The sequence below is a fragment of the Podarcis filfolensis genome (assembly GCF_964270895.1).
Source record: "Podarcis filfolensis genome assembly, chromosome: 4".
NCBI lineage: Eukaryota > Metazoa > Chordata > Lepidosauria > Squamata > Lacertidae > Podarcis > Podarcis filfolensis.
In genome coordinates, this window is record NC_139607.1 from 7,840,073 (window position 1) to 7,867,588 (window position 27,516).

Here is a 27,516-nt window from a genome sequence, read left to right on the forward strand (position 1 = left end):
TGGTTTATTCAAAATGGCTAACGAAACCAGTGTGCCATAAGACAATGCAAAGTGATTGTTGTAAAGAAAAGAATTTTACAATGCCAACAGTCATAAAAATCTGACAGAAAATGAGGGCTGACTTTAGAGTCTGTTGCTGACAAGTGATGCAGTCTTTATGTCACTGAAATAAATGAGGGAAACCATTTTGCAAAGACATACAGTGGAGAGCATGCCAGAGCTCCAGGTATAAAGGTCTGAATCCAGCGTCTCTCAGATCAGGATATTTGTTGTGGCATGCTTAGATTGTCAATTAAAATGGTTATTCATTGACCTGAATGGTAGCATTCTACCCTGAAAAAGAATTAAAGACTACCTTGTTATATGCTAGAATATTTTTGAATAAGAAAATGGCAAAGCATTTGCAACAAACAGATGGAAGATATGGGAGTAATTGGAAATATTTATTGAGTTTGTTTTCTGAACCCAATGTAGTACTATCTTTTTTTTTTAAAAAGGACTCTTTTAAAGTAAATAATATATGTTAATACTGTACATGCATCATATTCCACATTAATTAGGGATTTTTCTCCATCAAGCCCCATGAAGCAGTTGAAGTAGCAATGTCAACAACAGTTAATATGATTAAAACTGCATTCCTAATAAGATGTGTATCCCAACTTGTATTAATGTTTATTTTAAAATGCTTTTGTGTTGCTTTGCCATCTGTTTCTTGCTTTTTATGGTACCTAAATTCTACAGTCACAAGACCCAAGGGAGATTCCTTTTCCTAACGATATAACTTACACTCAGATGTTCATTCAAAGTTATGCTTTAACAGGATGTATCTAAGTGGGGAAATGTTCCTGGAGTTTTAAAACATAAACCTCTTGATGAACATGCAAATTGTAGTATCCTTTCTAGACTAAATGAGTCTTATAAATGTCCTTGTCACAGAGTTTAAAAAAAGAGAAAGGAAGAAACGATCAGCATTGTCAAAAATAACATTTTTTATTTATGTAAAAATCTTACTAAAACTACAGCTAAGCTGCATTTGAATTATGACTTTCAAATCACCTTTTGGAGAATGCTGAAATCAATTAAACAATAAGTATATTCTCATTTACAAAAGAAATCAATCAGCTGTCATTTTTGATTGATTATACTTGGATAGAGTGCTGTTTAATCTATGAATTTATTACACATTATTCTACTACTATAAAAACAGCATGTGGATTAGGAATGAGAGGTCTCACAGTAAATGGGGAAAGAATTTTTCTTCCCTTTTGAAGTCTTGGTTGAGGCAAGCAACCATCTGCTCTTGATTTAGGTGGGTTAAATCTATTCAGCATCAAACTATATAACTTTCTATTAAAGGTCATGGAAATAAGTATTACCAAATATTATTCTATCAAAAGACATGCCCATGTTACAGTGTTTAGCTATCATTGTAGAATTTGTCTACAGGGATATGGAGCGAAACACATACATTTACCAGTAAGGATTAACTATGTGGATCAGCAATGGTATTTATGAGATAAATATCCATTATTTCCGATTCATCAATACGGTAGTTCAGCTCAGCAAAGGAGCTGGCAACTGTGATTTCTTAAACTGTGACCCTCATCTCAAAAACCACCTCCTATACCACGTGACAAACCATTTTTGAAACTTAGGGGACTTTTAAAATCAGTTTGTAATATGGCACCATGGGATTCTGAATGGTAATACAACTAGTGTAAGAATGTGTGTCCTGCATACAGGCCAGTTAGCATCCCATAATTAACAGTGCTGCCCACCACATATTTTATTTTTATTTTATTTTTTATTTCATAAAATTTAAACACTGCTTGATTGTTAAAAACAAATAAAAAACCTCAAAGTGGTTTACAAAAAAGTCCACCAGTTTGCTGAACAGGGACATCAGCTATCAGTAACTCTTCCCCCATCTATATTAACCATTTAAAGCAGTATCATACCATTTTAAATAGCCATGGTTTCCCATGGCAAAGAATCACTGGTCCTGTTGTTTCCTAGGGGTGCTGAAAGTTATTGTGTTGTTTACTCGTTTAGTCGTGTCCGACTCTTCGTGACCCCATGGACCAGAGCACGCCAGGCACTCCTGTCTTCCACTGCCTCCCGCAGTTTAGTCAAACTCATGCTGGTAGCTTCGAGAACACTGTCCCACCATCTCGTCCTCTGTCGTCCCCTTCTCCTTGTGCCCTCAGTCTTTCCCAACATCAGGGTCTTTTCCAGGGAGTCTTCTCTTCTCATGAGGTGGCCAAAGTGGCTGAAAGTTATTAGGCAACTCTTATTCCCCCCCCCCCAGCTACAATTTCAAGAGTGTTTTCACAATCAATCCCTTGACACAGGGAACTCTGAGAATTGCATCTCTGTGGGTGGGATAACTGCATTATGGTTAGTGGCCATAATCCCAAAGAGTTAGGCACTGTTAAGAAAACTAAAGCTTAAGGGGGTGAAATCCAAAGGTGTCCATTTAGCAGTTGAATGCACTATTGATGTTTCACAACCTTAACCTGTTGCAGGATCTTAGCCAGACCCAGTTGAATATAGCAGAGCATACGCAGACTTCCAGAAGCAATCAGTTGCAGGCAGGTAGGATGAAGCAGGAACAAGACGCTGCTACCAGTAACTTGGTTACTTAGAGGTGTTTATTATTTACAGCAGACTCACAAGTTTCTATATACAGGATACAGACACGGATCTTAACTCTCTCACTGAACAAACTCCAAACGACTCTCAGAACACACACTATCCAACCAACTAACCAACAAGGAAGGTCATGAGTCATCGTGCCTATGTGGAGACCTCAGCCAATAGCAGAGTTGTATCCAAGGTCCCATATCTCTAGGCAGAATAACTCCCTCTTCTCAGTCTTCTTGGCCTTTGGTCAACTCCTTAATTGCTTCTGTGGAAAGTTGCATCAGATTGCACATAGTCAAAAGTCCCAACATGCACACCATTGGTGGAAGGGCCTGCAGCCCCAGCCCCCAGAAAAATCCACGGACAATCCTCCAGAGCAGATTTGTAGGGGGCACAAGGTATATGCAGGTTGAAGTTTTGTTGCGTGGAAGTAAGTCCACTTTCATGACATTGGATGCCACCATGGGTGTTTTTAATATATGTTTTATTAATTTTACTTATGTATTTATTAAGAAAACATGTACTGTATACCCTAGTGGGTCTTTCTTCAAATAGCCCTAGTCAACAACAGAAGTTAAAACAGGAACTGAACAATTTGGCAAAACAGCAATACATGCTACTCAGTTAGGCAGCCATAGCTTCATATATCCATGTTATAATGGTTAGCTGCTGGAGAGCTTCCCTGCTTTATGAAAGACACGGTAAATAAATAGCTTAAATAAATGAATGAATCATAACTGCTACATGATCTAAGGCTTTCGTCCAAACTCTGCTTATGTGGTGCTATGGGGTATGGGGGATGAATTAAGCAAAGTCATTCCTCTGCTTACTGTGTGGTGAACCTGGCAGACAGCCTGAAAATGGGTCATTTCAAGGACATGGTGGGGTCAGCTCAGGATCCCCCAAAGCAACTGCTCTATTCCAAACTTAAAAATGGAAAGCATAATGCTGGTGGTCAGCAAAAGAGGTTTAAAGACTCTTTCCAGACAAATCTAAAAGAATGTGGTATAAACACTGACAATTGCGAAACACTGGCCTGCGAGCGTTCCAATTGGAGAACAGCCTTTACCAAAGGCATCATGGACTTTGAAGACGCTCAGACTCAGGATGAAAGGGAGAAACGTGCCAAGAAGGCGGCATGTTTGACAAACCCTCACTGTGATCAACTAACCCCACCCCCACCCCGGAAACCTATGTCCCCACTGTGTAAGACTGTGTGGCTCCAGAATTGGTCTCCACAGTCACTTACGGACTCACTGTTAAGACTGTGTTCATGAAAGACAATCTTACTCGACTACAAGTGATTGAAGAAGAAGAAGAAGAAGAAGAAGAAGAAGAAGAAGAAGAAGAAGATAAAGCCAAAACTCTTTCTGAGTCATTGAAATTTAGTTATTTATTCTATTTATATCCTGCCTTTCCTGTAATGAGCTCACAACAATGTATATGTTCCTTTCTCCCCATTTTATCCTCACAGAAACCCTGTAAGGTAGGTTAGAGTAGTAGCAGACTTTGGACTTTAAAATTTTAGCAACACCCTGTGCAACACCAAAATGTGGCACCCCCTGCCTCTTGCTTTCCATTGTTTGAAATTATTGCAGCACCTCCTGCAGTACTCTTTCAGCTTGACGCGCAGTGCAGGCAACCTGCCCACACTCCCTTAAATTCGCCTCTAGGTTAGAGTAAGAGACTAAGAGAACTTAAATTTTGGCCAGATTGTTTGCTACAGTCATTGGTAAAGCACAGTAAATTCCATGTGTCCTGCACAATTTGAGGGGTAAGTGGTTAGGCTCTCATTCTAGTTATTGTGAGGGTAGCCAATATAATTTTTGAACTTCATGACAGCTCCATTGCTTTTAGCACTATGAAACGGCCATCTTCTGGGTGAGTTCATTTAGAAATGTTCTTTCATCTAGGCTCACAAAGTCAAAGCTTTTCCTGTCATCCCTTTATGACATGCTGACCAGAAATGAAAGATACCGAGGAAGAAAATTAGGTACAAATAAAAGTTAGTTGGATGAGTGGGTTTTCAGATAAATGTTAGCAAGAGTGTATGAGTGTCCTATCATAAATTTGACAGTGATTATAGTAAGATTGAGTTTCCCAGAAATGGATTTTGTTTAGTGAATGTTTAAGGATGGGGCACTTAACACACTTTGAAATATTTCAGGAATTCTACCTGTTTTCAGAAATATTTGAGAAATACGGCCCAATTATGATAATAGGGGAGCCAACATAGCGCCTTTCAGATTTTGCCAGACTACCACTCCCATCACTCCAGGCCATTCACCATGTTGCCCTGGGACTGATGTGAGTGGGAGTCTTGTTAGAATAAAGTTATAAACTCAAACAAAAAAGCAGCAAGTCCCTAGCAGGGGCCTCCATCCAACTTAACCTTCTGATGCCCAGGGCAAGTGTACCCGACTGCCCCTCACTTCTGCACAGGCCTTTGTGGAGTGCACTACATTGGTTACCCCAGAAATTGTCACCCCAGTCCAAAAAGCTCTGCCCCCTCAGGACATTTTGCTGCCTGATGCAGAGCCCAAATGATTACCCCCTCACCCCTGCTATGGCCAACACTTTAATAAGCCTCCCTGTGCCATTCAAGCACCAGTTACTGCAATCATGTTCCACTGCCACCATGCACACAAACACACACCATGTTGCCACCTGAAGCAAGTTGCACTGACATGGCCAGCCCTGCTGACAAGACGAAATGCAAACAGGTGCTGTGTGCGGACAAGCCCAATTCTGCAGCTGCACCAAGGCTCCGTCACGGGTCTATTTCACCCAGGAAACCACATGCGTTGTATTTACATTTGCACCTAAAGAGTATGGCAACTGAAGAAACTGTTTCACGGGCCATCCTTAAGATTTGCAGTACTGGGAAATTATAAGTTGCCCTGGGTGCAGAGGTGAAAAGGAAAGTTATTTGTGCTGGAACTAAATAACCAAATTTCAGGCAAATGCTTGCAGCTGTAAGGGCAACCAGCCACTGCTGGGATAAGGAGAGGCAATTCCTCATGCCTCCAAAACCATCCTCACACTGAAGGCAAGTATAGAGGTTTTCCTGCACCTCTTTGAGACGAGTTGTCTCAAAGGCAATCTGTGCCTGCCCTGGTCCTAAAACCCCGAGCTGCAGGTCTCAGGAACCACCCATCACCTGCAAGGTGCTTAAGGAGGTCACCAAGCTGGCCTGTTTCCATCCATGGACCTACCTGCCAAAGGGACCAGTCATACCAATTCACCTGTTTAACAAGCCATCGTCCCATTCCATGCAGTTTGGAGCAGACAATAAGGGCGTCCTCTCTAGCCAAACAGCCAGCTGGCCAAAAATTCTGACTTGGTCCAAAGCTGCCTTGAGGATCATTTGATTGAACGGCAGGCTGTAACTCTTCTCACTCAATAAATTATAAGGATGAGATTTACCAACACATCAACCAACGTGGTGTGATGAACAAGAGGCTTTGTCTGTGCTGCTGATGCAGCTGACATGGGAGGCCAATATGTCAGTACTCATGTTTAAAGCTGACGTGCCAGCATGATTATGTTATTGGTGGTCAAATTGATTCTGTATTTAAATATTTTTGTCATTCTTCAGAATCAATGCATATGCTTACCCAGGGATATAATACCCTGAAGGATCTCTTGTTCCTCAAAAACGTTATAGATCCTGCTGATATTTTATGCTGGGCATAATTTGGGTAGTGGCTCATTACTGAGATGTTTAAATTCGAAACTCATGTGAGATACGGGTTTTTCTCCTCAGCTGAAGTTCCTGAGGCTTTTTGAGGCGAAAACCCAAAAGATTTTGATAAAAACTAGTGAATGCTTGGAGGACATCTCTCCTTGTCCCCCTTGGGGAGCAAGTTTCGTGGCATAGGGCGGTATATAAATTCAATAAATCATCATCATCACCCAAGGAATTTTGAGGGAAGCTCAAGTGACTTCGATATAATGGAACATGTCAGTTACACTCACAAAACACACAGAAGATAAGGTCCTTCATATCAATTAAGCACAAGCCAAATGAATTCCAGAATAGTACTTAGGAAGGAGTATTTTAAGGGAAAATATATTTAAGCTGCAATCATAACTCAATTTACCAGGGATAGGTAAGGCACGTTTAATTCATCAGGACTTAGGTCTGCGTAGACATTTTAAAAAGTATTAAATGCACCTATTGATGCACTGATTTCTTTAAAAATTGAAGATTAATGTGGAAATGAAGTGGGTTTGTGAGTGAACATGTGAGGTGATGTGGACTGGAAATAAAATGATTTGCAGACCCCTTCTAGAGGCAGATTTCTTCCCATCCGCTACATATACACACAGCAAGGCCATACTATTCATAATGACTGATCTGTGAAATGTTTCTGTAAAGAAGAAGGGAAGATCAAATTGGGAGGAATATCTATCCCAAAAGTAAACATTGTGCTTAATGTGTATTTGTAGCAGGTCTTCTGTACATTTTGTTTAGACAAAATATACAACAGAGAACAATTAACTTAAAAGGATCATGCTTTTGTGGAAAGGACGATTATCAGAGGAGAATGAAGCTAAGGAAATGTTTTGCAGATGTACTGCATTTAAATTAATAAAATCTCATTAGGTTTTATGTTTGCCAATAATGGCTGGAAAAGTTACCATACATTGTAGGAACAATTACCCAAATCTTCACTGTCTCATTAGGTTTGTCATACTGTTTTCATTATAATACATTAGAACTTGCAAGTAAGCCTTCAGTAATGACATATTGTTCCAATTCGCCTTTCAGCAGGCTCTAAGATATTTTAGTATTTGTGTTATAAGCCAGCAGGTGTCTTCACTTTGCTCCCCCCCCCAACCAGTTTTATACACAGACTTCCAGACTTAGAAAGGAATGTAAAAGGGCTTTCAACAGTCACATAAAAATGAGTCTGATTAGAGTAAAGCAATACACACTATTTTTATGTTCTGGTGGTAATTCAAAGCACTAAAAATGTGCACCTTGGTTGTACATCTCTATTTCTGTGTTTTCTTACAGAAAGCACTATTTAATGGGCATGAACCATGTGGTACAAAAAGTTTTCAGATTTGCATAACAAGTAAAAAATTCTGATTTGAATATCTGAGGAGCTGTGGACTTCAGTGAGAATGATCATCACTCTTTGAGCTACTAAAGTTAAACATTCAAATGAATCATATATAAAAGTGCTTGGATGGTTCAGTGAAGAACCCTAGGTAGTGCTGTACTGAATTCAAATAACAATGTGAGTTTACTAAATGTGGGTGATCTTGCATGCCCAGTCTTGGAATTCTCTACTTGAAATCCATCAATTAAATGTGCTTTGAATCAGGATGCACTTTTAAAAAAACAAAAAACCTTTCTAATCATTTAGAAAATCCAAAAATTTCAAAAGCACTGTTTCTACATGGCAAAAACAGAGACTTTGCAAATCATTTTGAATAATTGCTTCCATCACTGCATATATTTTTTTATAATGTTCCAAGGCCAACCAGGGCTTCCCCAAGCATAGAGGCAGTACGTAGAAAACAGTTGCCTAAGGTAGCCAACTAACTGGCTGACCAGGCTGATCTGGAAAATCCTATAGGGTGGGAACAATCAACTGGAAGTCTGGGAGCTAGATTTAGCCTAAAGGTATTACATATCTGGCAAGCCTTCCAAATTTTAATCAAGGGTATGGTAAAATGTTTGCATGCAAGGGAAAAAAATATTGTCAAGTTGCATGCAATAGGAATCATTCACATATTTTTATTAAACCTTTGTGGGATTTCAAATGTCATGCCAACTATGCACTCTGTGTGTGTGTTTTCCATAGATGTGAAGCTCTTGCTGCAGCGTGGTGCAAACTTTATTATACAGGTGGGTGGAAAGATTGATTTCCAAGCCATGTCACCTTTTGCATGCATTCCATTCCATTCCATTTCAACATAAGGGGGGTGGGGGGAGAGAGAGAAAAAGAGAAAGAGAACATAGCAGCACTGGGTTATTTGAGAATTATGAAAGCCAGGGAACAACTGCATTACAGCTTCCACATTCATCCAGGAGATACAAATCAGATCAGTTCATATTGGAATCGGCAAAAACTGAATTTCTGTCTCATGGATCACTGTCCAGAGAATAGTGTAGACCCTGAAAATAAGAAGTTGTCATCTTCGCTCTGGGAAAATATATATTACCTATTGCACACCACTGGGATAACAGTACCTGAGGTGTGAGGTCAATTGCCTGACCCTTTCCTTTCTCTTTACGGAACACCTTCTAGAAGAAACAGTCTTCAATTCACAAATGCAAAGGCACAAAAGGTACAGCAGCCCTACTTCCACCCAGTTCAGGAGGAGTTTCTACTGACCCTGAAATCAGCATTTCAAGCTTTTCTCCTTTAGAGCCAGCTTGTCTGTTACACATTGGTTCACTCACTCCTCCTCCTGTGTGATGGTCATCTTTTCTTGTGCTTATTACTCCCACAATACTCCAGGGCTTCCTAGCTGCTTTTATGTTACAGGATCCCTTAATTTATTTCTTGGTGCTCTGATTTCCCCCCTCCCCATCTTAATTTGTGCATGGACTTTAATTAATATCTTCCATCACGGTTCACAGATTTGGCAAGCTTTTATTAAGTGGAGGGAATGCAAATTTGCTCACCTAGCAAAATTTCATACAATTTCTCTCCTAGAAAAAAGATCCATTACTACATCCCGCTATAAACTAGAGTTCACAATATGGAATTCTTTTTTAAAACATTGTAATATGGAATAATGCAAGTTAAAATGGCTAGCGACCTGTTTTAGGCTTGTTGTTGGATATTTTTTCCCCAAACAAGACTAAATGCGCAAGGTAATCTGGTTCTGCAAATGTTTTGACACTAGGGTGCTCATGTATCATGTTCTACTTCATAGAGAACAGTCTTCTGTTTCAAGGCCTGTTTGAAAGAATATTCCATTTGAAGGGCTCTCTGTTCCAAGTCCAAATAAAGAACCATGAGAAGGGCTTTAGAACAATTCAAGTTACTATTTAATTTGAACCCATGCTACTGAATCATTTGCAGGTTATGGTTTTGTCAACTGACATCCATTTCTGCAACCTATTAAACATATTTCTGTTAATCACACTTTTCAGAAGCCTGTGTGTGTGTGTGTGTGTGTGTGTGTGTGTGTTTGACAGAGAGAGGAGGGAAAGAGAAAGTAAAAAAAAGGTGGGGGAAGGACTACAAAAGACTACAAAAACATTAAATAAATGAAATTGCTTGTAGCTGATAGTGAGTTACAAGTTCTGGAGACTATAGGACAGAACTGTGATATAACTCATGGTAGCCTCTGGAGCCAGTAAGTTATGGGATGTTCAAATATACGAGAAAGCCTGTAAGTTACTGGAGTCTATATCATTACTTCATTATAGCTAGGGACATATGAAATGGCTGAAATTCAGTTCACACTCTTCCACATCAATCATACAACTTACCAAATGAGAGCAAATCAGATTTTGTACTAGCCTGGGTGCTGGTGCCACTTTATCTATAGGAGAGAGAAAAGCTGAATTTTGTTTTCTTTGTTCTCGTGAATATGATGGGTTTAAGTTTGAAATAATGGGCAATACTTCCAGCAGATGTAGAAATGTCTGGTTTTAAATATGACTGTGTTTAACTGGTATATATTAATCTTGAAGGGAATCATCTGCCCCATCTCCTTCTGCACAATAAAATACAACTCTTCTTTTTATTTATAAGCCAGAGAAATCTTAAATCCAATTTTGAGTTAAGTTTACATCAACCCAACATCACCAGGCCAAGCATGGACTGTGCAACTGCTGGAAATATGAAGAGGACGAAGGGGTCCACGTGGATGCCTGGCTCCTGCCCTGATGACTGCATAAATCTGAATGACCGACATCAGTGTATATTGCCTCCTCCCTCATCCAGCCAGATGTTGCCCTGCCTACGAGCAGCATCGGCACTGACCATGGGAGCAACCGTGTATATCCATTGTGGCTTTGCCCTTCAAAATACAGTGGTACCTCTGGTTGCGGACTTAATTCGTTCTGGAGGTCCGTTCTTAACCTGAAACCATTCTTAACCTGAGGTATAGTACCACTTTAGCTAATGGGGCCTCCCGCTGCCCCCACGGGGCTACCGTGCGATTTCTGTTCTAATCCTGAGTTAAAGTTCTTAACCCGAGGTACTACTTCCGAGTTAGCGGAGTCTGTAACCCGAAGTGTTTGTAACCCGAGGTACCACTGTACAGAAATGAATCTGGGCCCTGCTCACTGTGTACCCAATGTGTATATGATATATACACATTGTATTCATTGGAATTAGTTCCTGAGCACAAAACACATTTTATGAAACAGCATTGTTTTAACCCACATTTGCAAAATAAAAAATAAAAATGATTATTATTTTTTTAAAGATGGCCTCTTATGATTACTCAGCACTGAACCCAAACTAAGTTTCCCAATTCTGTATTTGTTCCAGGGAGAAGCTGCCATCGTTTACTGTTTTGCCCATTTACACCTCATGGGACAGAAATGTTTAGTGGAGCAAAGTTGACCAGTATATCGAATTTAAGCAGGGGCTGTGGGCAGCTCTACCTAAATGCCACCCCAGAGCACCTGTTCTCTATCTCAAGAGTCCCTTCAGGGGATTTCTTTGCATTTGTTGACCAAGCCAAAGTTCCTAGTATTTATGCAGGCCTAGCCTGTCAAGAGATTTCTACTGCTTCCCAGTAGCAGTGATTAGTGATGCCCACTGCTCTTCCCTTAAGTTTCTGAAGAAGCCTCTAGCCCCTTCATGTAACACAGTCCAACATTTCTGATTCAACAATGCTCAGCGCTTAGCCTTTATATACTTGCTCACATTAGAGATAAAACAAGAATTCAAAGCAGGGATATTTGTTGCACAAGCAGTTGTGGTTGTGATTGTTCTGTCACTTTAATAGCATATATTCAACAGAAAGGGGAAAGGCACAAGGGGAGGGAATGGATTATTGATAACGTATATCATTGTTTTATGTATACCACTTAGTGATTTTTTAAAATAATGAAGAGCATTATACATTACAAATTGTGCAATGTTATGTCTATGTATGAATCAGGACCAGGGCAATCTAAACCAGTGTTCAATAAGTGTTTATTACATTGCTTTTTACCGATTTTGTATTTTAGGTGAATTTTTAACATTTAACACAACATTTTTGTGTTTCACTATTCAATCTGTGGCTGCCTTTAGTGGTGTGGTCTTTTATCTGTATACCGCTGTTTTTAGGGTGTGTGTGTGTTTGGTTGTTTGTTATACTTGGTTTTAGTGTTTTGGTGTTTTTACAAGTTGCTTTGAATCACTTTTGTGAGGAAAGCAACAGAATAATAAAAAATATGTACCTGGGTGCACAAATAACATACATGTTATGTTTGCATGTACAGTCTGTGTACCCTATAGAAATAAATGGTACATGTAAACAAGTACACCCTCTGCACATGCACAGAGACAGCTTGTACCTGTGGTCAGCATAATGTGTGAACAAACCTGTAGGATTTGGAGACTCAAATTCAAATCTCCACTTATCCATGAAGCTCACTGGGTGACCTTGGGCCAATCTCTCTCTCTCAGCATAACCTACTCACAGGGTTGCTGTTAGGATAAAACAATGGGAGTGACCCTCACAGCCCTCCCGGATCTCCTTGGAGAAAAGGCAGGGAGGAAATACAACTAATAAAATCACAATGGATAAATTTTACCATTGTGATATTACCTGTCCAAGCTCATTTGCAGTGGCCTAATTCTCTTTCTCATGAGCCCTACACATCAAGAATGAATTGATGAGGAAAACATATTTGTTTATGAAACACCCAAATATTTTATTGGTCTCCATGAGCATACATGATGGTGTGACTTTCATATTGCTCAGTTCATGTTGTCTTTTAACTACATTTATTACATTATATTTTACTAATTTTGTGCTTTATGTGTATTTTCAACCTCCCTGTTTGTTTTTCTGTCCTCTTGTTAATTTCTCGCTTTTCTAGAGGTGAACATCATATGATTTACTTTGCTTACTTCGCAGTTAATCAACTGCTGGAAACACACAGCACAATTTGTTTCCACCAGATTGTACTTGTGAAGTATGTTTGGAATGTTTTCTTAATTTACAGCATATTTTTTCTTTATCTTCTTTCCTGGGTGGCGGTCTGGCATGTTCAAGTTGCTCTCTCTGCACATATAAATCCTTTCTCAAATGCCTTTTTTCTAATATATATTGCTTTTGGTATGTCGCTTTACAGGAAAACTCCTGGATGTCTTTTAATTCTAGGTAATACCAAATCATTCCACTCTGTTTGCTGCCTCTGAAACGTTTAATCAACACAGGTTGGTTTTTTTCTTCTTCCTCTGATGTAGTAGTCAGACTTCATTAAAAAATTATGAGCCATACAATTCGTAACAGACTTCACTTGAGTTTAAGAAACCCTAAATCTAAACCATAGTCTCCCAAAGATTATTGCAGAATGAATTCAAAAGGGTAATGTCAGTTGGGAAGTGCAGTCAACAGATGTATTCTTTGTTTGGAATGATGCATACATTGGGCAATGCATGAAATTGAAATGGAAGCTGTGACTCTTAGAAACATAGGAAGAAGAAGAAGAAGAGGAGGAGGAAGAGGAGGAGTTTGGATTTGATATCCCGCTTTATCACTACCTGAAGGAGTCTCAAAGCAGCTAACATTCTCCTTTCCCTTCCTCCCCCACAACAAACACTCTGTGAGGTGAGTGGGGCTAAGAGACTTCAGAGAAGTGTGACTAGCCCAAGGTCACCCAGCAGCTGCATGTGGAGGAGAGGGGAAGCGAACCCAGTTCCCCAGATTACGAGTCTACCACTCTTAACCACTACACCACACTGGCTGCCATTGGTCCATTTAGCCCACTTTTTTCTACACTACCTGGCAGTAGCTATCCAGGATTCCAGGCAATGGACATTCCCAGCTTCACCTGGAAATATAAGGGATTGAACCTGGGAGGTTACCAGAGGTTAGACAACAAAAAAACTAGGCCACAGATGACAAAATTTTGGCTATCCCTGTCCAGACAAAGGTGCTGCTGGGCCACCAGTCTAGGGATCCACCCACTAACAGTCTTATCTGAATTGAGCTTCAGTTTATTGGCTCTCATCCTGTCCACTACCGAGGCAAGAAAATGGTCCAGCACATCCACTCCCTCACCTGCAGATGTAAAGGAGAGACAGAGGGCTGTGTCGTCAGCATATTGTTGACAACACACTCCAAAACTCCAGATGATCCCACTCAGCGGTTTCATGCAGATGTTAAACAGCATAGGGGATAAAACTGAACCCTGAGGAACCCTACATGGAAGGCTCCACAAGGCCAAAAAGTACTCCTCAGGCATCACCCTCTAGAAACGACCATCCAAGCAGGACCAGAACCACTGCATAGTGGTGCCACCACTAACTTGGAGAGCTGCTCCAGAAGGCTACCATGGTTTATGGTATTGAAACCCACTAAGAGCTCAAGGAGAATTAAGAAGGAAATATTTCCCCTGTCTTTCTCCTGACAGAGGTCATCATACAGGGTGACCAAAGCAGTTTCTGTGCCAAAACTGGGTCCAAACCCTGATTGACGTTCATCTAGAAAATCATTTTCCTCCAAGGGACCCTGGAACTGGTCTGCAACCAACCACTCGAGCCTTACCCAAGAAGGGGAGAATGGCAACTGGTAATTACTTAGGTGAAAGTCTCTCCCACCACTCCACCTGCTACTGTTGGGAGGGTTTTAAAGAGTTTAGGATAGGATTCGGGGAGGGGGCACAAAGTTTGCAGAAGAATCTTAGGGGAGGACCCCCAAAACAGCCTGATGAGGACTGAGCATTCTCATTTGTCACAGAATGCTAGATTTCACTTGAAGGGGGAGGATAGAACATCCTACAAAATGGAATGGCCAGCTGAAACCCCACACTGTCTCCCCCATAAAGCCTGAGAACAATTGACATGTGTTCTGAGCTCATCACACTCTGAGTTTCCCTGTAGTTGCTCCATGTAGTTGGATGTTGATGGTACAAAGTGGAGACTCAGTAAGTGAGTTTCACTGGACAGGACGAGGGGGGAAAGTCTCCCATCATCTTTAGGCCTTCCACAAAACACTTAATTTTGATGCAGCACAAATCTCAAGTTCTAACCTTCTAAAAAGTTGTGCATACTGTGTGATGCAGGTTCTCAAGCTCTTTAGGCCTAAGATACCTGACTGATATATTGCTTTGGGAATGCCTGGCCTCACATCTGGGCACAATGTTCTGTTCAAAATCAGCAGCTCAGTGGAAATTGCCCAGTATATCGTATCAAAACAGAGCAGATAATTTCAAGCTCAGCAAACACTGGATCGCACCTACTGAACCATGAACGTTAAAAACAAATGTAAACAGAAATTGAGGGAGGCGATGAAAACAATTTAGAGATTATTTAAGTCGCCTTCGCCTAATGGAAGCTCAAGTCTGGGTCCCAATATGGCCCAATTATATTAAAGGCTGGCTCCCCCCGCCCCCCGTTTCCAAACTGCTGTTTTCCATCATGCCACTGTGGCCTTCCTAGTTCCCGTTGTGCAGGCCAACATCAGCTACTATTAAGGACTTTTCATGCGTGTAAAATAATATGATTTCACAATGATTACATATTCACTCTACAGCTGGCTGAGTTTTTACATCTCCATTTGTCATTGACTATTGTGTCCAATTAAATGATTAGCTTTTAAAAACTGCGGCACATTATGAGAGTGAACTTGTGTTCCATTGCACTGAGTGATGCAGAAACAAACTCATTACAGCATGTAATTCACCCATATTAAATAACAAACAGATGGCTGCTGTAAATGAGAGCTGTTTTTTCTCTTCAAAAGTGCCAGGGAAAAGGTGTTTTTATTTATCTTTGTTCCCAGCTTCTTTCTGTTTTCTTGACAAGTGGGCAGCTGGCTGCTGAGGTTTTCAATTGGTGCAGAAGAATGAAAAGCCGGCTTCCATTAATTTCCCCATAAAATAACTCTTTGAATCATTCCCGTTATAAATGCATGTGCAGTAGCAAGCTGCTGCTTGATTAATTCACTTATTATGAAGATTTCATCTTTTATAAGAGGGCCTGCAGGTAATTTATCTTGTTTAGTAAGATTAGAAAAATGTAATTATCTTGATACCTTTGGACCCCTCTCATTTTAATTGTGTTCCCATAAATTTCAAACATAAAGATGGAATTTCATTTCTTTCTCCCTTTTTTTGGAGCACAAATGTTCCAACATGTGGTCGAAAAATGCATTCCAAGATGTGCAATAAAAAGTTACGAATTCAAATACATTTGATTTGAACCATTAGAATAATCTACAGGAACAGCATCCACCAATCATATCCTTGTGGTTCCCATGTCACAGGTGGCGTTGACTACAGGGAACAGAGATTCTAAAGATATACAATTTTTATCAGTCATGCCTGTCTCTGGAGGAAAGTGAAATCGGCTTTATTTTCACAACTCAAATTAATGTTGCAGGTTGTCTTCTGCTTGGCCATCAGTGCGTACTCCCAGCTGTTGGTGTGCATCTGCTAAGCTAGTTCTGAAGGCTTCCTCCTCCTCCTCCTCCTTCAATATAATGTTTATGATGGATCCATTCCTTGATTCTAGCTAAGACTTCAAAATACCCTGGCTGCAGGCTAGTCATCCCTGCCTTCTGCTAGAATAGGAAGGAAAAACAACACCCTAGGAGGGATCACTTCTGCCACACAGAAGTGGAGGTGTTGAAATTATACAAGTTTTGTTGGCCATTGAAAGCTTGACATTCATCATATAGAGAGCTCATATGAGCCTTTTGCCCCCAAATCAAATGGTGTCCCCCACCCCACCCCATCTTACTTGAGATTACCTATTTGTAAGCAGAATATCTTTCTCCCGTTTTTTTTCTGTTCTCTCACTGTAGCTGAATGGCATGCACAAATTTAAATGACTGGGGCTGTGTTACTAGAAAATGAGATTGATTTCTGAATAAGCATACCTCAAGGTTATGTTGCACTTTGCCCCTGTATTGAAAACAGAGTGCTGTGGATGCTTGAAAGAGTAAGTTATGACAGACCTCTATGCTGTGTTTTTGTTGAAAATATGCTAAAAAAATTATTTGTAGGGACTTGAACTACTTAGAGTGTTACACCTCTCTCTAAGAACATGCTGAAACACGAAGGACAACACCCTCAGATCCAGAGCCTAGTGGAAGAAAGAAAATTGATGTGTGGATTTCTTTCTCTTCTGTGGGTATAAACAAGTAGACCTGGCTCCAAAGAAAGTAAGGGCAGAGACTAGTCAGAAAGAACAGGCCTCTGAGTGATCCAGATGCTCTTATTGGATGCAAGAAACATAATCTGGGGGGGGGGCTGAGGAGGGGAGAAAGCCCCATTGGGCACACTGAAGCCCTTGCTGATGGGTTTTATTAGGTGAATCCTGTCATGTATCTTTAAAAGCCTGGTATATCAGTCATCATGAAGGCAGATTATGCATATACTTCCCATTGTCAAGTGGCAATCAGAGGCCAATAAGATGACTGCACATAACGTGTGCATGAAAGGCAGTTGTCAACATGCAGTGATGATAGGAATGCCTATATTATGTCACTCCCCAATACAAGGTACAAGTAAACTACCAGGAAAAACCTAGAATGCCCCTTTACTGCTACTAATTCTGTGACCTTTAGGAGATCAACAATTCATGTCTGGAACCATAAGCACTATGGTTTTCCTCAAGCATGGGTTCAAATTCCCTTATAGCTCAAACAACTGTAGCTGCTGCAAACAACCCTTTTGCCAGGAAAAGTGCTAGGGCTACACAGAGAAGGCGGGATGGCTATTTGCTACGTGCTTAAGCTCTTGGATTTGCCAGATTCCTATAGTGTACATTGTTGGTTGGAAACTTTGTTTAAAATTAAGCACAATGTTTTTGCCTATATGTACATGTGATGAAAAGACATAATTATCTGAATATTACAAATTTTATTTTAGTTATGGACATCAATGTATCAGAGACTCAGCTCTGCATTAGTATCGAAGTTTTCACAGTACGTCTGCCACCACCTGAGGTACAGGAGTAAATCAATGTTTTCTACTTGCATTTTAACTAGGCCTGCAAAAAAAAAAAAAAGAAAAGAAACATACCGGTAATCTGGCTAATTTCTATGAGGATGCAGGGATGCTTTCAGGGGGTGGTCCAGGAGTCTCAAGTCACTGGTCTTTTGTACCAAGCCTTGGATCTTCTACCTTTTCAAAAAGTTTGAAAAGTTTTTGTTTGTTTGTTTGTTTCTACAGTGGTACCTCAGGTTAAGTACTTAATTCGTTCCGGAGGTCCGTACGTATCCTGAAACTGTTCTTAACCTCAAGCACCACTTTAGCTAATGGGGCCTCCTGCTGCCGCCGCGCCACCGGGGCCGATTTCTGTTCTTATCCTGAAGCAAAGTTCTTAACCTGAACCACTATTTCTGGGTTAGCGGAGTGTGTAACCTGAAGCGTCTGTAACCTGAAGCGTCTGTAACCTGAAGCGTATGTAACCCGAGGTACCACTGTAAATCACTTTTGCTAACAAGGTGCTTTCAGGGCTGGAGTCAGATGCAGCTCAGAATGAAGAGGCAGAGTCAGTTGTCAGTGAAGTTACCTCTTTATTCAAGGAAATGGCAAACGACTCAGCAACACTTCCCAGTAGGTCTTGCCCCCACAGAGCAGTTGCCAGGACTGAAGGTCCCTGCTTCCCTTCCCTTCTCTCCCAGATATTTCCCAAGCAGTCTCAAACTATTTCTGCCCACCTCTGACCTCTGTTCCTTCCTCCTTGTTATCTTGCACTTTCTTGGAGATCGGGGGCTAGGGAAAATTGTTGCAGCAGGAGAAGACGATTCCCGGGATGATTCTGAAATCTCTTGACCTCACTCCTCTGCTTCAGCCTTGGAATCTGAACTGCTCCCTGCCACAGGTTCCTCCTGTTCACTAAATCCTCTTGTCCCTTCAGTATCTGCCACCTCCTCCCAATCTTCCGTCTCTGACCTTTCCTCCGTGTCCCACTACCAATCCCAGATTTCTTAGCCTTCCTCCCCTGGGATTTCCCTTGGGGGTTCCCCGGTTGGTGCTTCCCACGTCTCCTCGTCATCCAGCCAGTCTCTGACAGGTGGCTGGACGCACTACAAAATGCAAGGCTGGTGACATCTGAGCCACTACTATAATTTGACCAGAAGTATCTAGGTATATCTGAGGGACGCGGGTGGCGCTGTGGGTTAAACCACAGAGCCTAGGACTTGCCGATCAGAAGGTCAGCGGTTCGAATCCCCGCAACAGGGTGAGCTCCCGTTGCTCGGTCCCAGCTTCTGCCAACCTAGCAGTTCGAAAGCACGTCAAAGTGCAAGTAGATGAATAGATACCGCTCCGGCAGGAAGGTAAACGGCGTTTCCGTGCGCTGTTCTGGTTCACCAGAAGTGGCTTAGTCATGCTGGACACATGACCCGGAAGCTGTCTGCGGACAAACGCCGGCTCCCTTGGCCAATAAAGTGAGATGAGCGCCACAACACCAGAGTCAGTCACGACTGGACCTAGTGGGCAGGGGTCCCTTTACCTTTATCTTTATCTAGGCATATAGATTAGCATATGCAAAACTGTGTCACATGCCTGTGCCCCAAGTCCCTAAAGTAACTAGCAATGCTCAGTTAAAGAAGGGCAGCTGGTCTTTCTTCAGTTCCCTCCTCTGGATAGAGCCAAGTGGTGCTGCACACCTGCAGGTGTGGGGCCCAGTGGTTGGTGTGGAGAAGGAGGAGTCAGAGCAGTTGAAGCATCCACTGGTGCCGCCAGGACCAGGCCGGCATCTGCAGAGCAGCATGGGGTGATGGTGGAGGATGACGGAGGTGCTGTGGATCCGTTCCTGAATCGAAGGCAGAGGTCAGTGGGGGTGTAATTTGGGGCTGAAGGCTGACATGGTTGCAGCTCTTGGAGCCCAGTTGCCTTAGGGAAAACTCAGCAGCCTGCCCAGAGTGGAGGTGGCTTTGGGGGACAGCTTCTCGCAATGTTCCTTTACAGATTTCTGAGGTGATTTTTTACATCTCCAGGGCCCAGTGCAGAGGAGCCAGTCATCCTGCCCTAAATCTGCCAATGGTATGTATCTGAATACCAGTTCCTGGAAAGCACAGGGGGGCAGAGTGCTGGTGCGCTCAGGTCCAGTTTACTGGCTTCTCACACACATCTGGGTGGCTGCTGTGGATGCTGGACTAGATGGGCCCTTAGCCTGGTCAAGCAGAGCTCTTCTTATGTCCTTATGCAATGTCATTCACAGAGAAGAAGCTACAGTTCTGATATTTACAGGAAAACCTCCAAATAAGCAGACCAGAAAAAATTGCCAACCCTAATAAGTAACAAGCAGCAAATATTCCAAATTTGTGCAGTTTCACAGTTTTGGTCTCTGAACTACCAGCTCTCAGCCTAGCCTACCTCACAGGGCTGGCGTCTTATGAACTCTCTGGTGGGTTTTCCAGGAGGCATGGAAGCAGCCTTTGCCTCTCTGTGAAACAGGAAAGAGGCTTTGACACAGTTGCCTCAAAGTATCATCTCCAGTGCTGCGGAGCTCAGATGGCTGCCTGGTTTTCTGGAAAATAAATAAATCCACAACTGGGTGAAGTGGTCCTGACAGCGGCATAAAAACTAGACATCTGCCTATGGACTAAGCTCTCTTTGCAAATTCTGCCCACATGCTCAGTCAGAGAATGAGCAGGGAGCAGAGCTTCATGGACCAGTTCCAGCACCCGGCTTCCATGTGTACAGCACAAACATCTGTAGCAGGGAAACCTTCATGCACACAGAACTGTATGTGCCAAGCCTGCTGCACAGTTGGGAATGCCAAAGGCCCAAAGAAGGGATGCATACCTGCTGTTTTGCTTAAACTTTGTTTGCGCAATGCACAACGAAGCTACTAACTCGGTGCAAGAATATTTCATGATGCCAAGAAACCATATCAACTTCTTCTTCTATCATCATCATCATCATTGTGTAGTGAAACAGTACATTCAACCAATGTCATGATAGCTTTACTAGGCCGTGAAAACATTAATAGTAAAGGAAAACTGTAAATTGAGGAAGGCACTAAACTGATAAAAGAGTACAGATGGCTGGAACACTTCAAGTCAGGTGAGAATAGCAATTGTGACTAACCATGATGCAAGAGACCTTTGTCAGCAACTGTATACCTGAATACTGGAAAGCTGAGTAGCTCATTAGGCAGATTGACGAATAGCCTAATGACCTTGCAACAACTCTGGACTGTAGCTCCGCATCACCCACACATAATGCAGGATTGGTTTTCTCTAAGGCTTGTGTGTGCCAGGTGCAGTGGGAAATTCAGCACAAAACAGTTATTCCTATAAAGTAAAATACTGGAGAGCAGGTACATGGCCAATTTCTACCAAGCTGAAATTGGAGAAAAATCTATTTATCTCTGAACGTTATCCCTCCTTCAGAAAAGTATTCATGTACCATTTTTCTGACTGTTAAGCTTCACTAGTTGTCAGAATGCACTGCAGATTGCAGTGCTACTCAATCCTATGCACTCTTACCTGGGAACAAGCCCCAGTGAATGTAAGGGGATTTGATTCCATCTAAATATGCATAGGATTGCTTCGAAAACCCTAGGGTAATAATAATAATAATGATAATAATTATGATGATGATGGTGATGATAATAATAATAATAATAATAATAATAATAATAATAATAATAATAATTTATTTATACCCCACCCATCTGGCTGGGTTTCCCCAGACACTCTGGGCGGCTTCCAACAAAAGATTAAAACTATGTTAAAACATCAGTCATTAAAAACTTCCCTAAAGAGGGCTGCCTTCAGATGTCTTCTAAAAGTCAGATAGTTGTTTATCCCCTTGACATCTGATGGGAGAGCATTCCACAGGGCGGGCACCACTACCGAGAAGGCCCTCTGCCTGGTTCCCTGTAACCTCACATCTCGCAGTGAGGGAACTGCCAGAAGGCCCTCAGTGCTGGACCTCAGTGTCCGGGCAGAACGATGGGGGAGGAGATGCTCCTTCAGGGATGCTGAAGAATAGAGTGAAATAGAGTGAAATTTCCTGCATATGGGAAAGAGAAAGCGGAGACCTATCAGTTGTAATGGACTTTAAAGAAAGGGTGGCACTATGAACCCCAAATAATATCGGGAGCTATCACTGACAAGGTGATGTGGAGGCTCCTGTTCATGCAAAAGGAGAAAAAATAAAGAAATTAGACATTTTTTGAAAAAGGGGAAAGCAACACTGGAGGTTGTATTCAGGAGTGGAAGAATAAATGGGCACATGCAGCAACTGATGTGCCAGGGGACATGCTAAGCAATAGTAATTGGATGTTCTATGGCCTGACTATGAGTTTCTTGGTCTCTTTCTTCCAGGACAGAAGTTATTTTTGCCATAAAAGGCACAGAGTAAAATTCCACAACCTGCCCCCCCCCCATGTTTTTTGACCCCAACTCTCTTAACCCTGACCATTGGCCATACTGACCAGAGTTAATGGGAGAGAAGTGCAACGTGAAGCATGTTTCTCTCTTCATGCATATACAAAGTTGCCACCATAGTTTCCAACTAATAACCCCAGAGCAGAATTGAAGGTTTCTTCCTTGATCCACTGTCTGCTCCCTGGAATCTCGTCCATTAGTGCCTGTGTCACTGATTTTAGATATTTTCAATTACAATTGCATTGCATTTTTGTTGTTGTTTAGTCGTTTAGTCGTGTCCGACTCTTCGTGACCCCATGGACCAGAGCACGCCAGGCACTCCTGTCTTCCACTGCCTCCCGCAGCTTGGTCAAACTCATGCTGGTAGCTTTGAGAACACTGTCCAACCATCTCGTCTTCTGTTGTCCCCTTCTTCTTGTGCCCTCCATCTCTCCCAACATCAGGGTCTTTTCCAGGGAGTCTTCTCTTCTCATGAGGTGGCCAAAGTATTGGAGCCTCAGCTTCACAATCTGTCCTTCCAGTGAGCACTCAGGGCTGATTTCCTTCAGAATGGATAGGTTTGATCTTCTTGCAGTCCATGGGACTCTCAAGAGTCTCCTCCAGCACCATAATTCAAAAGCATCAATTCTTCGGCGATCAGCCTTCTTTATGGTCCAGCTCTCACTTCCATACATCACTACTGGGAAAACCATGGCTTTAACTATATGGACCTTTGTTGGCAAGGTGATGTCTCTGCTTTTTAAGACGCTGTCTAGATTTGCCATCGCCTTTCTCCCAAGGAGCAGGCGTCTTTTAATTTCGTGACTGCTGTCACCTTCTGCAGTGATCATGGAGCCCAAGAAAGTAAAATCTCTCACTGCCTCCATTTCTTCCCCTTCTATTTGCCAGGAGGTGATGGGCCCAGTGGCCATGAGCTTAGTTTTTTTGAGGTTGAGCTTCAGACCATATTTTGCGCTCTCCTCTTTCACCCTCATTAAAAGGTTCTTTAATTCCTCCTCACTTTCTGCCATCAAGGTTGTGTCATCTGCATATCTGAGGTTGTTGATATTTCTTCCGGCGATCTTAATTCCGGCTTGGGATTCATCCAGCCCAGCCTTTCGCATGATGAATTCTGCATATAAGTTAAATAAGCAGGGAGACAATATACAGCCTTGCCGTACTCCTTTCCCAATTTTGAACCAATCAGTTGTTCCATATCCAGTTCTAACTGTAGCTTCTTGTCCCACATAGAGATTTCTCAGGAGACAGATGAGGTGATCAGGCACTCCCATTTCTTTAAGAACTTGCCATAGTTTGCTGTGGTAGACACAGTCAAAGACTTTTGCATAGTCAATGAAGCAGAAGTAGATGTCTTTCTGGAACTCTCTAGCTTTCTCCATAATCCAGCGCATGTTTGCAATTTGGTCTCTGGTTCCTCTGCCCCTTCAAAATCCAGCTTGCACTTCTAGGAGTTCTCGGTCCACATACTGCTTAAGCCTGCCTTGTAGAATTTTAAGCATAACCTTGCTAGCGTGTGAAATGAGTGCAATTGTGCGGTAGTTGGAGCATTCTTTGGCACTGCCCTTCTTGGGGATTGGGATGTAGACTGATCTTCTCCAATCCTCTGGCCACTGCTGAGTTTTCCAAATTTGCTGGCATACTGAGTGTAGCACCTTAATAGCATCATCTTTTAAAATTTTAAATAGTTCAGCTGGAATATCATTTCTTCCACTGGCCTTGTTATTAGCAGTGCTTTCTAAGGCCCATTTGACTTCACTCTCCAGGATGCCTGGCTCAAGGTCAGCAACCACACTACCTGGGGTATACGAGGCATCCATTTCTTTCTGGTATAGTTCCTCTGTGTATTCTTGCCACCTCTTCTTGATGTCTTCTGCTTCTGTTAGGTCCTTTCCACTTTTGTCTTTTATTATGGTAATCTTTGTACGAAATGTTCCTTTCATATCTCCAATTTTCTTGAACAGATCTCTGGTTTTTCCCATTCTATTGTTTTCCTCTATTTCTTTGCATTGCTCGTTTAAGAAGGCCTTCTTGACTCTCCTTGCTATTTTTTGGAAATCTGCATTCAATTTCCTGTATCTTTCACTATCTCCCTCGCATTTTGCTTGCCTTCTCTCCCCCACTATTTGTAAGGCCTCCTTGGACAGCCACTTTGCTTTCTTGCATTTCCTTTTCATTGGGATGGTTTTAGTTGCTGCCTCCTGTATAATGTTACGAGCCTCCATCCATAGTTCTTCAGGCACTCTGTCCACGAAATCTAAATCCTTAAACCTGTTCCTCACTTCCACTGTGTATTCATAAGGGATTTGACTTAGATTGTATCTTACTGGCCCAGTGGTTTTTCCTACTTTCTTCAGTTTAAGCTTGAATTTTGCTATAAGAAGCTGATGATCTGAGCCACAGTCAGCTCCAGGTATTGTTTTTGCTGACTGTATAGACCTTCTCCATCTTTGGCTGCAGAGAATATAATCAATCTGATTTTGATGCTGCCCATCTAGTGATGTCCATGTGTAGAGTCATCTCTTGTGTTGTTGGAAAAGAGTGTTTGTGATGACCAGCTTGTTCTCTTGGCAGAACTCTATTAGTCTTTGCCCTGCTTCATTTTGAACTCCAAGGCCAAACTTGCCAGTTGTTCCTTTTATCTCTTGACTCCCTACTTTAGCATTCCAATCCCCTATAATGAGAAGAACATCCTTCTTTGGTGTCATCTCTATAAGGTGTTGTAAGTCTTCATAAAACTGGTCAATTTCAGTTTCTTCAGCATCTGTGGTTGGTGCATAAACTTGGATTACTGTGATGTTAAAAGGTCTGCCTTGGATTCATATCGAGATCATTCTATCATTTTTGAGATTGCACCCCAGTACAGCTTTCGCCACTCTTTTGTTGACTATGAGGGCCACTCCATTTCTTTTACGGGATTCTTGCCTACAGTAGTAGATATGATGGTCATCCGAACTGAATTCGCCCATTCCTGTCCATTTTAGTTCACTGATGCCCAGGATGTCAATATTTATTCTTGCCATCTCATTTTTGACCACATCCAACTTACCAAGGTTCATGGTTCTTACATTCCAGGTTCCTATGCAATATTTTTCTTTACAGCATTGGACTTTCCTTTCGCTTCCAGGCATATCCGCAACTGAGCATCCTTTCGGCTTTGGCCCAGCCGCTTCATCAGCTCTGAATCTACTTGTACTTGCCCTCCGCTCTTCCTCAGTAGCATGTTGGACGCCTTCCGATCTGAGGGGCTCATCTTCCAGAGTCATAACTTTTATATGCCTGTTGTCTTTGTCCATGGAGTTTTCTTGGCAGGGATACTGGAGTGGCTTGCCGGTTCCTGCTCCAGGTGGATCACATTTGGTCAAAACTCTCCACTATGACCTGTCCATCTTGGGTGGCCCTGCACGGCATAGCTCATAGCTTCTCTGAGTTATTCAAGTCCCTTCGCCACGGCAAGGCAGTGATCCATGAAGGGGGCATTTCATTTTACTTTATTCTTAATCCCAATCTTGTTGTAAACAAAGAAACAACCTGCCTTGGCTCTGAATATTAACTACATTTAATTCTGTAAATTGCGCTCTGATAACACAAAGTATTTGGAACTCATTTGAAACCTATTCAATGGTAAGAGTTCATTTTTGTAGAAGGGCTAAGTCGTTTGATGGAGTTCTTTGAAATTTTAGAAGTTTCCTCAAGCCACAGCTCCTTCCACCCCCACCATTAACAGCCCAATTTGATTTGAAGATTGGCTGTTGAATGATTTTAGCATCACATTTCCTGATTTCGATTAAAAGATCATTAATGAGTACTAATTAATATACTACAATAAAAAACACTACTGGTTCACAAAGAAAATTAAGTTGCAATTTAATGATCAGTAACACACCCAAATGCATGCTTAAGTGTATGGGGCAACATGCCTAAGGCATCTTAATGTGTCTAAATCCCAGGAAATTCCCTGGCAGCAGTGAATGGGCAATAGCTTTGAACTTAGGGATTGGTAGGTTGGAAAGCCTAGATCACTTTCCTTCAGTCAACATAAGGAACTATCAGGCATGATGATTCTGGGAGAGACTGCCCTAAATCCCAGGAGCTCCCAGGACATTCCTCTCCAGGAACATCTCAGCCATCAGGTCCCTGGCCTGCACATTTCTTTCAGTGGCGTGTGCTTTTGCCTAGTCAGAGGCCATTGCAGAGTGCGGGTGCCTCTTCTTGGTTGTTCTCAGACCAACATATATTTTCAACCTGCATCACATCCAGCCTGTGGCGTTACAGTTATATGACACAGTATATGTATCAAGAAAAAATCCTCCTGTTGTTTTGACACAAACTGAAAATGTGATTCAAAAGGGAGGGAGGGAAAGGAAGGAAGGAAGGAAGGAAGGAAGGGAGAGAGAGAGTGAGAAAGAAAGAAAAGAAAGAAAGAAAGAAAGAAAGAAAGAAAGAAAGAAAGAGCCTTCAACTCTATATGGACACATAGACCACACCGTTGTGGCCTGTCAGGTCAATAATTTTTGAGTGAAAAAGAGATTAATAGGATTTATGACCCTTCTTTCAACAGCATGTAGCTCAAGCAGCACTAATTATATTTTCATTAACCTCAGTGGCTAGTTCCTGTTCTAATAATTTAGCCCTTTTATGGACTAATCTGGTGTTTTACATGTTCAATAAAGTGTATACACAAGCAAGATCTATAATAAATAAGTCCTTTAGGTCAAATTATGGCTGCCCCAGTAAAGATGCCAATGACATACTTTGCTTCCAGAAAAGATCTGGGAAAGGGACAGCTGGAGTGTTCTCTGAAGCCCATGTGCTGAGTTTACAAGGGGCAGGTGGGCTCTGGGTAGCCCACCAGAACATGGCGGGGGATTGTTATTTTTGCTGTAAGAACAATGGAGGGCCTTTAGTGTGAACCAAAATGAGCTGTGACTAAAATAATGGAATCAAATTGCTACCCTGGGTGAAGATCCGACAATGTTTCCTTATTTCAGTTGTGAACATAAATGACACACCTGAATTCAAATTACTCACTTCATCAAATTCATGATCAGAGATCCAGGGCTGTTATCTGTGCCTGCAGTCACAGATTGAGTTGACCGGTTACTCAAGAGCTGTGTGAAATAAAGCATATATGCACATATGGAGCTCAACCAAGGTGAGTGGGGACCTTGCAGGGCACAATGCCCCACACATTTGCCTCCAGAGAATGAGAGCAGAGTAGCAATAGTGCAGAACTAGGAAAATCAGCTGATACCTAATTACTGGAGAAGGCACAACGAATGCAGCAGATGGAGATAAGGAGAGCAGTGGGTTCCATGCTGGCTGCCAGCAGCCAAAAGCAGAGCCTGGTCAGGTGCATATATTTTTCATTTTCTT

General features: G+C 41.9%; 1 long non-coding RNA gene across 2 annotated transcripts; it reads right to left on the reverse strand.

The window, feature by feature from the left end:
- Positions 1-257: 257 nt before the first annotated feature.
- On the reverse strand, positions 258-27,516 carry LOC310761348. Of its 2 annotated transcripts, none has more exons than XR_014547412.1 (3): positions 27,395-27,516; positions 27,172-27,251; positions 258-333 (listed from the first exon to the last, which is right to left on the reverse strand). It is a non-coding gene; the product is annotated as an uncharacterized lncRNA (long non-coding RNA). The 2 variants fall into 2 exon arrangements; XR_014547413.1 differs by lacking the exon at positions 258-333 and adding an exon at positions 21,364-21,734.